The sequence below is a fragment of the Chrysochloris asiatica genome, unplaced genomic scaffold, assembly GCF_000296735.1.
Source record: "Chrysochloris asiatica unplaced genomic scaffold, ChrAsi1.0 scaffold00016, whole genome shotgun sequence".
NCBI classification, from domain to species: Eukaryota; Metazoa; Chordata; class Mammalia; order Afrosoricida; family Chrysochloridae; genus Chrysochloris; species Chrysochloris asiatica.
Window position 1 is genome coordinate 30306801 of NW_006408534.1, and position 16198 is coordinate 30322998.

Genomic DNA, 16198 nt, shown 5'->3' on the forward strand with positions numbered 1-16198 from the left:
CTTTTTCTTAATCTTTTACAATAGTGGTCCTATGCAGTATTTCTTCCTTTTGTGACTGACTAATTTCACTCAACGTAATGTCCTCAAGGTTCATCCATGTTATGTGATAGCTTACAGCTTCCTTGTTGTTCATCAAGGTAGCATAATATTCCATTGTGTGGGTGTACTAGTTTGTTTATCCATTCTTCCGTTGATGGGCGCTTAGGCTGTCTCCATCTTTTTGCTACTGTAAATACTGCTGCTATGAACATTGGTGTGTATATATCCACTCATGTTATGACTTGTATTTCTTATGGGTAAATACCCAGGAGAGAAATTTCTAGACCATAAGGTAGTTATATTTCCAACCTTCTGAGGAAGCACCATATTGCTTTCCAGAGAGGTTGGATCATTTTGCAATCCCACCAACAATGCAAGAGCATTCCATTCTCTCCACATCCTCATCAGCATTTATTGTTCTTTAGTTTTTGATCTTTGCTGTTATTGCTGATTTGAGATGATATCTCATTGTTGTTTTGATTTGTATCTCTCTAATTGCTAGTAATCATGAACATTTCTTCATATATTTATTGGCTGACTGGATCTCCTGCTTGGTGAAGTGTCTGTTCATATCCTGTGCCCGTTTTTTAATTGGGTTATATATTTTAGAAATGAATTCCTTGTCTCATGTGTCATTGCAAAAGATATTTTCCCATACTCTGGGTTCCATTTTTACTCTTCTGATGAAATCTTTTGAAGCACTTAAGCTTTTAACTTTTAGTATGCCTCAATCATCTATTTTATCTGCTTTTGCCTGTGTAGTTTTCAAAATGTTTGGTAGTCTGTGTATTCCCTAAATTAGTACCCTCACATTTGTTCCTATTTTTTCATTGATGCCTTCATAATTTTGGGAATCACATTTAGGTCTTTAATCCATGCTGATTTGGTTTTCGTATAAGGCATGAATAAAGGTCTTGTTTCAATCTTTTGCATATCACTTTCCAGTTTAGCCAGCACCATCTGTTGAAGAGACTATCACCTCCCCATGTGATATATTTAGGTACTTTGTCAAAACTCTGTTGGCTGTATATGGATGGGTTAATTTCTAGATTCTCAATTCTGTTTCATTGATCAATGTATCTTTCATTGTACCAGTACCAAATTGTTTTGACCACTGTAGCTGTGTAATAAATTTTGAAGTCGGGGTGTGAGAGGTTTCCAACCTTATTCTTCTTCTTAAGCAGTGCTCTGTTTATCCTGGGTCTCTTTCCTCTCCATATAAAGTTTGTAATTGTTTTTCCCATCTCTTTGAAGATTGTCATTGGAATCTGGATTGGAATTGCATTATATGTGTAAATTGCTCTGGGCAGTATTGACATTTTCGCAATGTTAAGTCTTCCTATCCAGGAGCATGGTACATTCTTCCATTTTTGTAGGTCTCTTTGGTTTCTTGTAGTAGTGTTTTGTAGTTTTGTTTGTATAAGTCCTTTGTTTCTCTGGTTACATTTACTCCTAGATATTTCATCCTTTGGGTGGCTATTGTAAATGGTATTGCTTTTCTAGTGTCCTTTTCAGTGCTGTCATTTTTAGTATAGAGGAATCCAATTGATTTTTGTTGACCTTGTATCCTGCCACTTTGCTGAATCTTCCTATGAGTTCCAGTAGTTTTTTGCTGAGTCTTTGAAGTTTTCTATGTATAGCATCATATCGTCTGCAAATAGAGAGTGTTTTACTTCTTCTTTGCCATTTGTTGTTATATGCTGTGGAGTCATTTCCGACTCATAGTGACCCTGTACAGGGTTTCCAAGGCTGTAAATCTTTATGGGAGCAGAAAGCCTCATCTTTCTACCATGGAACAGCTGTTAGTTTCAAACTGCTGACCTTGTAGTTCGCAGCCAGATTCGCAACCACTACACTACCAGAGCCATTTAGATGCCTTTAATTTCCCTGTCTTGCCATATAAATCTTTTTAAGACTTCCAGCACAATATTGAATAGGAGTGGAGAAAAAGGACATCCTTGTCTGGTTCCTGTTCGCAGAGGGAAGAATTTCACTTTACTCCATTGAGAGTATTGTAGGCTGTTGGTTTTTAATATATACTCTTGATTATGTTGAAGAATTTCCCTTAAGTTCATACTTTGTTGAGTGTTTTTATCAGTTGACTTTGTCAAATGCCTTTTCTCATCAGTCGATATGATCAGGTGGTTCTTTTCTTTTTTCTTATTTATATGGTGGTTTACACTTCAGCTCACTAATGCCTAGGATATCAATGCTTTTATGTGTTTCATTTCATTTTGACAACTTCTAAGTTTCATATTTTGTATATTCCATGTTCCAATTATTAATGGATGTTTTCAACTGTTTCTCTGCATTTTGAGTTGTGCCTATCAGCAAATGAAGGTCCTGAAAGCTTACTGAGATCCTGTCATCAAGGTCAACTCTATTTTGAGAAGGCAGCTCTTCCCCATTCATATTTTGAGTGATTTCTAACCTGAGAGGCTCATCTTCTGGCACTATACCTGACAATATTCTGGTGCTATCCATCATGTTTCAATATTCTGCTGCTATCTGACAGTGCTCTGCTGCGATTCATAAAGTTTTCAGTTACTAAATATTGAGAAATAGTCCATCTCTCCTTCTTCTTAGTCTGCCTTAGTCTGGAAGTCCTGCTGAAGTCTGTCTTCCATGGGTGACTCTTATAACATTCCAAATACTCGTGGCATAGCTTTTAGCATCACAGCAAAATGCAAATCATCACAGTGCAACAAACTGACAGATGAGTGGAGGATGTACATAAATAGAAAAAGATAAAAATCAAGATAGTGTTGGCCGGGATCTGTGTATTTCTTCTCTCTTCAGAGAGAACAAAGCCAACGTTGGATTTTAAAGTAGTTGAACTGTGACTATTTTATTTTCCCCCTATATATTATTTTATGGGACACCTGATATGGCACTGTAGGATCAGCACTGGGCTTTGAACTACATGGTTGGCAGTTTAAACCTACCAGCTTCTGCTCGGAAATCCTAATCAGAATTGCTATGAGTTGGAACCAGCTCAATGGAACTTAAGAACAACAACATATATTTTTTATATTACTTAATTATATTCCATATTGCATTTATGTATTGACATAGTATGGAGTCCTGGTGAGGTGCTGTAGGATAAGCACTGGACTGCTAACCATAAGGTTGGTGGTTCAAACACACCAGTTTCTTGTAGGAAACCCTATACTGGGTCACTATGAGTTGAAACCTACTGGACAGCACGTAACAACAACTGACATAGGGACAATCAGCCAGGTGGAAAACTTTTTTATGTAGGTAAAACACAGAAACTGCTGAGGAGTATTTGGATTGAGGGAAAGGAAGAATGTGAATGCACCGATATAAACCAAATGACATTTGAAATAATTTATCTTATTACTGCACCATCTTACTGACATTCTTTAAAGATAAAATTATACTAAAGTGCCACTCTTTTGGTATTTTGTCTGAGATGATTTGATTTGTGAATTTATTTCATTTCAGCTCCTTGCCTCTTGCTTGGCTCAGACGACATATTTTGCAACTACCAGAACTCACAGACTATCAGGCCAAGGACTGTGTTTTCAATCATTATGTACTCAGTGTACATTTCTAGGTGATATATAGTGTTTGCTGAGCTGATGTGGATCAAATTAATTGGTGATTAAATGAGTTTAGTTTCTAGATTTTGAGCCTAATGAAATTTGTGGTTACTGCAAATGATTAACATTTAGACTCAATTCTAGACTCCAGTTTATTAACCTTTATTCATATTTTCCATTTTGGTCCTTTTCTAAGTATGTCTGTGGCCAAATAATGCGTATAGACAGTACAAGATGTTGAGTTACAGGAAGATAATGGCTTTAACCTATTGTCTTTTTTCAAATCTAAGGGTAAATGAAATGGATAAAGTTGAAAGAAAATTGGATAGTAAAATAGCTATTACATCCAGAAAAAAGTGTGTTCTGTTCAAACATAAGTATTAGACATACATAAATCACTCCTATCACTCTAAATATGAGGGTCTTGCTATCTTTGAGTAGTTACTCTAGCTTCCTTTGGAAGTCTGTGCTCAATGGCTAAAGAAAAGTAAAGGCATATTTTTAGCTGCAAATTTTCCTTTTGGAAAGTTATTTATCCTCTTCCTGCTATTGTAACCCACTCATAGCAAAGCTCAAACTCAATGAAAGAAGTCATAACATAGACCAGATGGTGTATGGAAAAGTACAGGAGAAACCATCAATTTTATTGTTTCTTTCTTTTATTAAAGTACAGATTATCAACTCTGTCCCAAATTCTGTACTAAGTACTGTAGTGTCTAGTGGTGAAGGCATTTCAGTCGCAGGAAGTTACAAGGAATTTCATTTACCTTTAATGTAAATTAAGTTTAGGAGCAAAGACGGAACATGAGGCTGGACAAAGGTAAAATTCCAGTCATGAAGAATCTCTTATTTTAAGCAATTATTCTCTAGCTTTCATTATGTAGAAGATTACATGTCATAGGTAAATATCATCATATGTGTGTATTCAAAAATACTATAATTGTGTCAAAGATGAAGTATAAAATGTAATTTAGGCATAGATACATACATACATACATAGATTGACAGACAGATAGGTAAGGTGCCTTGGTGGTGCTGTAAGATAAACACTAGGCTGGTAACCAGGAGGTTGACAGTTCAGAACCGACAGTAACTCTGTGGGAGAAAGATGAGGCTTTCTATTCCCATAAAGACTTACAGCCTCAGAAATCATATATAGAGTCTCTATGAGTCAGAATCAACTTGATAGCCGTGTGTGAAATAGATAGACTGATCACCAAAAATCAAAGCCAAACCAATTACATCAAGTTGATTCCAGCTCATGGCTAGCCTATAGGACACAGTAGATCTGCCCAATAGGGCTTCCAAAGGAGAAATCTTTATCAAAGCAGACTGCCACATCTTTCTCCTCTGTAATAGCTGGTGGATTCAAATCACTGACTATTTGGTAAGCAGCCAAGCACTTAACTACTGTACCACTAGGATGATAGATAGATAGATAGATAGATAGATAGATAGATAGATAGATAGGTAGATATGTAGATACATAGATGCCATGGAGTCGACTCCAACTCATTATAGCCTTTTATATGACAGAATTAAGCAGAATGCCTGGTTTTGCCTTATCCTCATAATGTTCAACCCCATGTGTGGCATTGAACCAATACATTTCACTGATGGTCTCTCTTTTCCTCATTAATTCTGTTTGAGCAAACAATATGTCTTCCTATGTCTTCCTCTAGTGAGTGATCATTTTTGATGACAAGTTCAAAGTAGGACAATATTCTCTTGTGATCAATAAGGTGTTCATTGGTTTACTTTTGGAAATACATCACCAGAACTTTCTTCCTAGTCTTTCTTACTTGTAAAGCTCTGCTGAAACCATTCACCAATGACTGACCCTGCTGGTATTTGAAATACTAGTGCCATAGATTCCAACAGCATAGCAAAACACAAACCACCACAGTATGTCAAAGGCATAGTGATAGGGCTATGTTTTAAAGATCATTTGATTAATGAATGGAATCTCAAGTAGTTAGTGAACAGAGCTGCCTGTCTGACAGTTCTTGGACTTAGGAGGGAAAAATGTTAGCTTTGAGGGAATATGCTGGACTGTGGTTTTGATAAGAGTTTTCTCTCCAGGGCTGCGTTTACTGCATACTCTTAATTGTTTCCTTCCATTTGCTTCTCTTTCAAGTTTCCTGTGTGAAGAAATCAGGTCTATGGCTGTCTGGGCATCACAGCTGGCTCATGAAGAAAGATTCTTTTCAGTAGGAAACCAATTTAGCCAATAGCCTATTCTGTTTTATCTTCTTATTGCTTTTTAGGTCTCTAATCACACAGTCTGTTTTCCTACAAATTAGAGTTGAGACAACTCAGCCCTGTACCTCAACTTAAAACTGCTGGTATCATGGGGAGAGAACACTTAATCAAATGACTTGTGATTATTCAACAAAGAGACCATCTTTGATTAAGTCTGACATGATCTCTGAGGCACTTGATCTTCTTTCTTGCAATCATCTCTGCGTAGGCAGGCTCTGCTGCAGCAGGGTGGCCATAAGCACAGAGGCTTTAGGAAAAAGAACAGACAGATATGCCAATGCAATTTACGTTGTATTGAAGGGACCTGCATTTTCATTGACACTGAGGGTATTTTGAAACAATTCCTGACTGTATCTTAGTTTAAAAAATCAGTCTTTTATCATACACAGGACAATTTGCCTTGGCTCTTCTGCAGAAGTCAGTATTGAATTTTGTTTTATGCTTTTTGATTTTATACCTTATTTCTGAAGGAATATTATTTTTCAAATATGGCCTTGACACTGAGCAAGTTTCTAACCTGGTGTCTCTCACACGTTAATAGGGAGGAATTTGGGGAGCAGTGGATTGATTCTTCAAGTAGGAGGAGTTAGGATCTTTGTTTTAAAACTGAATTTTGCAATATTATTTTAAAGTTCTAAGTAAATTTAAAAAATAAACCCAATTTAAAAAATAAACAAGGCTAGTATATACTTTACAGAGTCTTATGATGGCAAAACAAAATGACACATTGAAAATACTTCTTAAAACATCTGTTACTACAGTGTTATGGCTTTTTGATGTGTGAACATGACTAGACTATGTTCTTGTTTTTAAGTACCATTGGGTCCGTTCTGACTTATAATGACCCCATAAAGGGTTTTCAAGGAGCAACTGGTGGGTTTGAATGGCTGACCTTGTGGTTAGCATTTCAGTGCTTATCCTACAGCACCACTGATTTTGTCTTTCTTACTGAACATGATTAATACATTGAACATATATATGTATTGAATCATAGAGACCGTGTATATGGTTTCTGAGGCTGCAAATCTGTTTGGGAGCAGAAAACCTTGTTTTTCTCCCACACAGAAGCTGGTCAGCTCCTATATACATACATGTATGTGTATATGTATATATATATATATAATTATGTGCCATATAGTGTGTTCTGACCCATAGCAACCCTGTATAATGTTTCCGTGACTATACATCTTCCACAGGAGCAGTAAACCTCATCTTTCTTCCATGGAACAGAACAGCTGGTAGTTTCAAACTGCTGACTTCCATGTTAGCAGCCCAATTCTTAAATAACCAAAAGACAAAAATTGCTATTAAAAAATCAGCAAAGGACATGTACAGACACTTCACCAAGAAGCCATTTATGTGGCCAACAAATACAATGCTCATAATTATTAGCCATTGTTATTGTTTGTTGTTAAGTGCCATGGGGTCTGTTTTGACTCCTAGATACCCTTTATAGGGTTTCCAAGGAGCAGCTGGTGGGATTGAATTACCAATCTTGCAGTTAGCAGTGCAGTGCCTATCCTATAGGTACATACCAAGACTCCATTTTAGAGAGATGCAAATCAAAACAACGTGATATCATTTTACCTTGGCAATAATATTGTTGTTGTTAAGTACCATTGATTTGGTTTCAAGTCATAGTAACCCTGTACAGGGTTTCCTGGAAGCAGCTGCTGGGATTGAACCTACGACTTTGTGGTTAGCAGCTCAGTGCTTATCCTACAGTGTCACACCAGAACTGGCAATCATAGCACTTATTAAAAAAAAACAGAAAACAACAAATGGTCGTAGGGAAATTGGAACACTCAGACACTGCTGGTGAGATTGTAAAATGATAAAACCGCTGTGGAAAATGGTATGGAAATTCCTTCAAAAGTTAGAAATAGACATACCATGTGTTCCAGCAATTCCACTATTAGGTATACAAGAGGATTTCAAAAAGTTTATGGAAAAATTGAATGAATAGTGAAATTCTTCCACAACCTTTTTGAAATCCTCTCATATTTCCTAGAAAAATAAGAGCCCTGACTCAAAAAGATATATGCACAGTCCTGTTCATCCAATCATTATTCACAATAGTAAGGAGATGGAAACAATCTAAGTACTTAACAAGAGGTGAATGGATAAACAAACTCTAGTACACACACACAATGGGATACTATGATATGTTAAAAAATAATGATTAATCAAACCAGGAAGACTTGGTGAGTGAAATAAATCAATCACAAAAAGATAAATATTGCATGTTTATATTATATAAATATTCCTTGGTGTTATTATTCTTCACCTTATGGTGGTAGTTGTTGGTTATGTGCCATGGAATCGGTTCCAACTTATAGCAACTCTGTGCAGCGTTTCCAAGGCTGTAAAACTTTACGAGAGCAGAAAGCCTCATCTTTTTCCCATGGAACAGCTGGTAGTTTCGAACTGCTATTTGAAGTTCACAGCCCAATTCATAACCACTACGCTACCATAGTTCCTAGGCTGAAAGTTAAGCCATAAAGTGAGTTGCAGACCTGAAGAATGACGGAGATTCATAGTCTTGGGGTCCTACTAATCTCTATCCTACCATTAAGTCTGGTCTTTCTAATGATTTTCAGTATTGTTCCACATTTTTCTCCCTCTCTATACAAGGCCTTCTATTGGGTCCCTTAGGAAGCCCTCAGCAGTGGTAGCCAGCGGTCCCAGGATTGTGGAAGCTGAAGTTCATATATGTTCCATTACTCCTTTGGATTAATTGTTTCCATCAATATTTGATTTTTTAACACTATTCTTTACTTCAGAAAGGGAGAGACCAGTACTTGCATTTTAGTTGGCTGCTTGAAAACTTTTAAGACCCAGTGGCTTTTCACCAGAACAGTCGGAAGAACATTCTCTTTTTGTACTAAGTTATACCAGCTGATGCTAATGCCTACACAGACTATTGTCCTGAGCTCCCAGGCTCAGTGACTCATTCCCTCAATGTCTTTGACTATGGTTAAGAAGTTTTTCACACCTTTGCCTCCAATATGTTCTTTTATATTCATGGATATATTCACAATACATATGCATACATATGTAGAAATAGTCTCTATCAAATTTATACATAGTTGTAGGTGTATTCCCATTCACATTCATACAGTTCTTCAATTTGTGAGTCTATGTATCCACTTGTACATAATTGTTATTTCTATTGCAGGATTATGTCTGTAACAAAGGTTTTACCTTTGTTGCCTTTAATTTTTGTGTATGTCCAAGTCTCTTTCTTTGCCTTAATATTTTTGTGGTGACCTCCCGCTTATTTTATATTGCCTTTCCCTCAAGAATATAACCTTTAACATGATAAACATGTCTTACAAAAATGTTCTGAGAGGCTTCTAATGACCCTCTAAACACAAATTAAGAGATTAAGCTTTAATAGTTTCATTCCCAGATAAAATCATGTCATTTTATTGTTCCCTATAGACTCTGCAGGGACCCCACACAGGGAACAAGGTGCTTCTAATCTTAGATTCTGAGGAATGCTTGTCACAATATATCTCTTTAATTCAGCTACTGCCAGCATCCTAATTTGTTTCATTCATAAGTGATAATGAAGGCTAGAATTGGCTACTCTACAGCTAGTTCCAGCATGTTATCGCATGCAGTGAAACATTGATTATCTTTTCCTCACAACGTCAGCATTTCCAAACAAGCAAAATGTGATGTATATATACTATTAATTGTTGTTGTTAGATGCCGTTGAGTCAGAACTGACTCATAGTGACCCTATGCACAACGGAACGAAACACTGCCCAGTCCCGGGCCAACCTCACAATTATTGTCACACTTGAGCCCATTGATGTTGTCACTTTGCCAATTCATCTTGCTGGGGGTCTTCCTCTTTTTCTCTGACCCGCCACTTTACCAAACATGATATCCTTCTCCAGCAACTGGTCCCTCCTGACAATATGTCGGAAGTATGAGAGATGAACTTTGGCCATCCTGGCCTCCAAGGAGCACTCTGGTTGCACTTCTCCCAACACAGATCTATTTGTTCTTTTGGTAGCCCATGGCACTGTCAATATTTTCCTCCAACACCATAACTCAATAGCATCAATTTTTCTACAGTCTTCCTTATTCACTGTCCAGCTTTTGCATGCATACGAGTTTACTGAAAATACCAAGGCTTGGGTCAGGTGCACCTTAATCTTCAAGCTGATACCTTTGCTCTTCAACACATTAAAAAGGTCTTGTGCAGCAGATTTGCTTAATGCAATACATCGTTTGATTTCTTGACTGTTGCTTCCATGAGTGTTGATAGTTGATCCAAGAAGAATGAAGTCCTTGACAAATTCAATCTTTTATCCATTGATAAGAATGTTGTTTATAGGTTCAATGGTGAGGATTTTTGTTTTCTCTATGTTGATGTGCAATCCATACCAAAGGCTGTGCTGTTTGATCTTCATCAGTAAATATTTGAAATCCTCTTCACTTTCAGCAAGCAAAGTTGTATCATCTGCATATCGCAAGTTGTTAATGAGTCTTCCTCCAATCCTGATGTCACATTTTTCTCCTCATATATACTGTGTTGTTGTTATGTGCCACGGAATTGGTTCCGAATCACAGCGACTCTGTACAGGGTTTCCGAGGCTGTAAATCTTTATGGGAGCAGAAAGACTCATCTTTCTCCTGTGGAACAGCTGGTAGTTTCGAACTGCTGACCATGAGATTAGCAGCCTGATTTGTAACCACTATGCTACCATCTATAGGCAGTGGAAAAACATATATTTTCCTGTGTAATTATATGCTGAGAGTATGGTTAGCTTGGGGATATGTCAGAAATAATGTTAAAAGTAGCAACATGTTCTGGTAAGAATAGGGGCATGCAGATGTGGATTATATTCCGACTCTGATCCTAGGACTATATGTCACTGCTTCCTCAGTTTCAGTTTTCTTATCAGCAAAATGGAGGCAACACTAATGTCCAGATTGTCTGTGAGGATAAGAGAATGTGTGAATGCCTAGCCTCGAAAAATATCATGGATGCCTAATGAACAGTGGTTATGATTACTGTAATGCTTTTCATCTGCCAAAGGTGAGAAGACCTATCACACTACATATGTAGAAATATTATCTTTCAAATTAATATACAGTTGTGACACATATACGGATATATTCTCTTTCAAGAAACTTTATACATGGTTGTGGATATAGTCCCATTCACCTTCCCACTCTTGTTCATATGCTGAAAGCATCATTTGGGTTGAAGCTGACTGGTTGACCACAGTGTTTTGTGCATTCTAAAGATTAGCCATACAACAATACACCTCCACTGAGAGGATGTTGTTAACACCTATTAGCACTTTTTAACAACTGCATAACTCTTTCAAGGAACCCTGGTGGTGCTGTGTGTTAGGAGTTGGGCTACTAACAAAAAGGTTGGTGTTTCAAACCCACCAGCCACTCAGAGGAAAAAGATAAAACCATCTGCTTCCAGAAAGATTTACTATCTCAGAAACCTCATGCAGGGTTACTATGAATCAAATAACTGCTGTTTGTCAGTGGGTTATTTTATTTATTACTGTGAGACTATGTCAGAATATGAACACAGAACAGAATTCCATTTCTAAATTTCTGTACTTAGGGAAAGGAAACAGAAAATGAATATTCAAACTGATCCATTTCAAAGGCCTTCACTTTCAAAACATTAAACATTACATATTCTCTTAGGATACAGAGAAGGATGCTGATGTTACCAGTGAAACTGAAATAGCACAGGATTTGGAAGTAGGTGATGCTGAGGCCCTATAAATCCGTTCCTTTCTAATTCTATTCTCCAACCAAACCAAAAATGTAAAAATACTTAAAATTGCTACTGATTGTGTGACCCTCAGACCAGTAGTACTGGTATTACTTGAGTTGCTGTTGTTAGGTGCTATGAGTTGCTTCTGACTCAGTAATCCTGTGCACAATGGAACAAAACACTGCCTGGTCCTGCAGCATCCTCACAATTATTGCTTGAGGCCTTTGCTGAACTACTGTGTCAATTCATCTAATTGGGGTCTTCCTCTTTTTTGTTGATACACCAAATTACCAAGCATAATGTCCCTCTATAGGGACTGAAAACATGTCTATAGTATGAGAGATGGAGTCTCACACTCCTGGCTTCTAAGGAGCATTCTGACTGTACTTTCTTCCAAAACAGATTTGTCGGTTCTTCTGATAGTCCATGGTACCTTCAGTATTCTTCTCCAACACCATCACTCGAATACATCAGTTCTTCTATGTTCGTCTTTATTCATCGTCCAAGTTTCACATGCAAATGAGACTATAGAGAATACCATGGCTTGGATCAGCACACCTTACTCCTCAAACTGATATCTCTGCTCATCTTACTTCTGAAACTTATATCTCTGTTCTTGAACACTTTAAAGAGGTCTTGTGCAACAAATTTGACTGATGCAGTACATCATTTGATTTCTTGACTGTTGCTTCCTTTAGTTGATTGTGTAACCAAACAAAATGAAGTCTTTGTCAACTTTGATCTTTGCTTTATTTATAATAATGTCATTTACTTGGTCCAGCGGAGAGGATTTCTGTTTTATTTATATGAAGTGCAATACATACTGAAGGCTATGGTCTTTGATCTTCATCAGTATTTTAAGTCTTCTTCACTTTCAACAAGCAAGGTTGTATCATCTGTGTATCACATGTTGTTAGTGAGCCTTCCTCCAATTCTGACACCCATTCTTCTTCATGTAATCCAGCTTCTCAGATGAGGAAGAGTTCCCCACCCCCAAGGTAAAAGGGGACCAAAAAAAACAAAACAACAACATCAAGAAAACAGATTGAATACCACAGTCTATTAAAAAAAAACCAGCAAAATATTAATATGACTTTAATGCTCCTTTCTTGGCTGGCTGGAGCCGTTCTGGCTGACTGCTCAATTTTAAGCAGTTCCTGTTGACTTATCCCCCTTCCTCAATTCTGGGACTGGTGGTCTTCGCTAAGCATATTCATGCACATGTGTAGTAGAACCCTCTGGTGTGTGGGGGGGGTTATCCACTTGCTCAGGCACCCCCTTTAGTCATCAGAGTAGAGGTGCACAGACAGCGAGAGAGAAATTAACAGAAAAAAAAGTTCACAACTTTATCTTTGACGAGGGGCCAGACTTTGCCGTGAGAGCATTCCCATCATGCTCAAGTTGTCCGCTCTGGCACCTGCCAGCAGCCACATGTCAGAAAACACCGCGTTTCTTGCTTCTGATACAAATCACTCTAGCAGTAAGCCTTTGATCCTTTTAAATACTCAGGGTTCTGAGACTGTCCCCTGAACCTGCTCTGTTTGGTATTCTGTGTATTACAGGCAGAGGTCTGCAGGGCACTTCTCTCTAATCTGCTATCAAAACCCACCTCCTATCCATATGGTTTCTTATGGATATTGTATGTCTTCATTTTTTGGGGTGGTGGTGGTGGTGGTAATTTTTACTTGTCACAAATATTGCTGTTACTTTCTAAATTTTAAATATCCCTAGAGCCTTTAATTTCCCTTTCAGAATAACAGTTATATATTACTGAACAACTCAAATGACCATTTTTGGTCCTGAATTTGAGTAGCTATAGACTAGATGAGAGTAGTGAACAACAATGTTGACTGGCACAGAAGGATGACGCTCAGCTGGTGTCCTCACTGGCCCCTTCAGTTACTATCCTTTATACTTGATAATTCAGGGAATTTGCCTATGTCTTCAGGTCCTTGGTCAGATCACCATAGCATCTTCTTTCAATAAATGACACCCCCTTTAAGAACTTTGAAAAATTAATACAACTTATTTATAAAATAAACACACAGCTAGAGCAGATAGTCCATGAAAGTAGCATAGCTAAATGAACAACAAATAAATAAAACAATTCCTAACTTCAGTAGTCAGAAAATGGAAATTAAAATTATGGTGAGCTACAGCTATACCTCTTACCATATATGTTGTTGTTGTTGTTTGCCATGGAATTCGTTCTGACTCATAGCGACCCTGTAAAGGGTTTGCAAGGCTGTAAATCTTTACAGGAACAGAGAGACTCATCTTTCTCCCATGGAACAGCTGGTAGTTTCGAACTGCTGATCTTGTGATTCACAGCCCGATTCGTAACCACTATGCTACCAGAGCTCCTTAGTGAGGTGAAAAAGGATGCAAATAGCAAGTCCTTGCAAATATATATATTTGCATTCAACAATGATAACTGAAGCTAAATATATGAATAGCTCATGAATAAGAACTACGGCCATGGCTTACTAAAAGACATATATGAGGGAGCTTTAAAAAGTTCATGGAAAAATGGAATTAAAAGACAATGCAACTTTCCATGAAGTTTTTGGAGCTCCTTTATTTTGAAAGGCTTATAGACACAGTCCCAAACAAAGTGCCCAGAGTAAAGTAGAGAAATATATTTATTGCATGGTACAATTATTGTATAACAATGAGGATGAGCAATCTGCAATGGCATCTAGGAATATTAAATAATACAACAAAATATAGTGCTGAATGAAATGTGCCAGATGCAAAAGAGCACATATTACATCATTCCATTAATTTGAACAAAAATAAGCGGTAGCAATTTATGTTGCTCAAAAAAAGCAGTGATTACAATCAAGGAAAAAGGAGGATAAAATACAAGGTAGATTTCTGGGCTACCAATAGCGTTCTGTTTCTTGATGTGTTTATATTAGTGTGTTCAGTTTGAGAATATTCTCCTATGGGTGCTCTCTTCTCTGATAAAAATGCAATTTTTTTCCTTTGAGAAATATAGAGTTAGAAAGTGAGAGAGAGTGAGGGAGATGTCAAGTTTCAAATGAAGTGATCCCCACAGGGTGGAGTTCAAAGATTAGAAAACAATAAAGATAAGGTCAGACTTAAAATTCTGAAGTTTCCCTGAAGCTGTGCTATCTCTGTGAGTTCCCTGAAAGGTTATAAAGGTAATTCCCTTATAAAGAGAGTTTAAAACTATAAATTGCCCAGTGTACTAACTGCATTTTCAAGTATAAATCTGTCATACATTTCTAACCAATACAGAAGAAAATCAACAGAGAGAAACTGTCAAATAGATAGCACGTTAAATGTGTCAGGAACTTTAGAATTCCCAGCTTGCATCTTTTTCATCCAAAAAAATACACTGTACCTAAGGCCAAGAGAACACAGGAGGTAGTGCTATAGATGGATTATTATAACCAGGAAGCAACAAGATCTAAGGATCATTGGGAGCCCAAATTGAGGTACCACATGTGAGGCCAAAATACTCAAACTATGAGTTATTTTTGGTCTTGGTTTAAAAGCAATATTAATTCACTGGTTGAAATAAATGTACAGTGCCTAATACTGTAGCTTAAAAGTAATAAGCATGTTAATTTAGTTTGGAATAGGTACTAGTATTATACTTCATTATTTCTAAAAATAAAGAATTTTAGAGTCCTACATAGCCGAGACAATGCATAGGCCAGGCTGACAGACATAGTCCTGCAGTTTAATAAATTACAGGAGGTGGGTGGAGGAATTCTATTTGAAGGACTCTACTTCCACCTCATGTTCTCTGGAGTGCTTCTTTTGGCCAATCAGATTTAAGTTGCTTTTGTTGGCTGTTTGGCATTCTTAGAACAATATCACACATTACTTGCATTATACTTTTTTTTTTTCTGGATGAGCATGCATTAATGCTAAATCCTTTAACAATATTTTCTATTTGTTTATTCAAGCATTGCTAATTATTTTGATCACTCATTAATTTATTCAGTGATTACATGCTGACCAATTCCATTGTGTTAGTGGTTGTGGATACAGATATATTTATGAAATAGTACTTGACTGAAAGGATAAGGAATTCTAAAAACAAAACAAAAAAAACAAGTTTCTATAAATCAATATGCAGTAAAATGCAGTATGAGACATTAAAGGAGTACAGTAACCTAAAGAAACAAAGCTTAATTGACGAGAGCTTAAGGAAGGCTGTGTAGAAGTAGTGGTCTTAGAACTGTATCATAAAAAGACAAATGAGTTGAAAATGCAGCAGATTCCAAATAGATGGAAAAGGATGAACACATGTATGGGGGTGTTTGGGTTTATGTTGGAAGGAGAAGGTCATCATATTTATTAGGATTATTAAAACTGGAATATTAAAAGGGCTATTAGAAACTAGAAAGGAAGGCATATGCAGCAGTGCTGAGATAGTTAGACTTGAAAGTGTAGGTATAGAGGAGTTATTGAAGATATTGGATTGAAGCGGGAAGAAGACATGGTTAGAAATGTCCCTTATATTGGAATTGTTGTTGTTGTTAAGTGCCGTCGAGTCGGTTCCGACCCATAGCGACCCTGTACAGGGTTT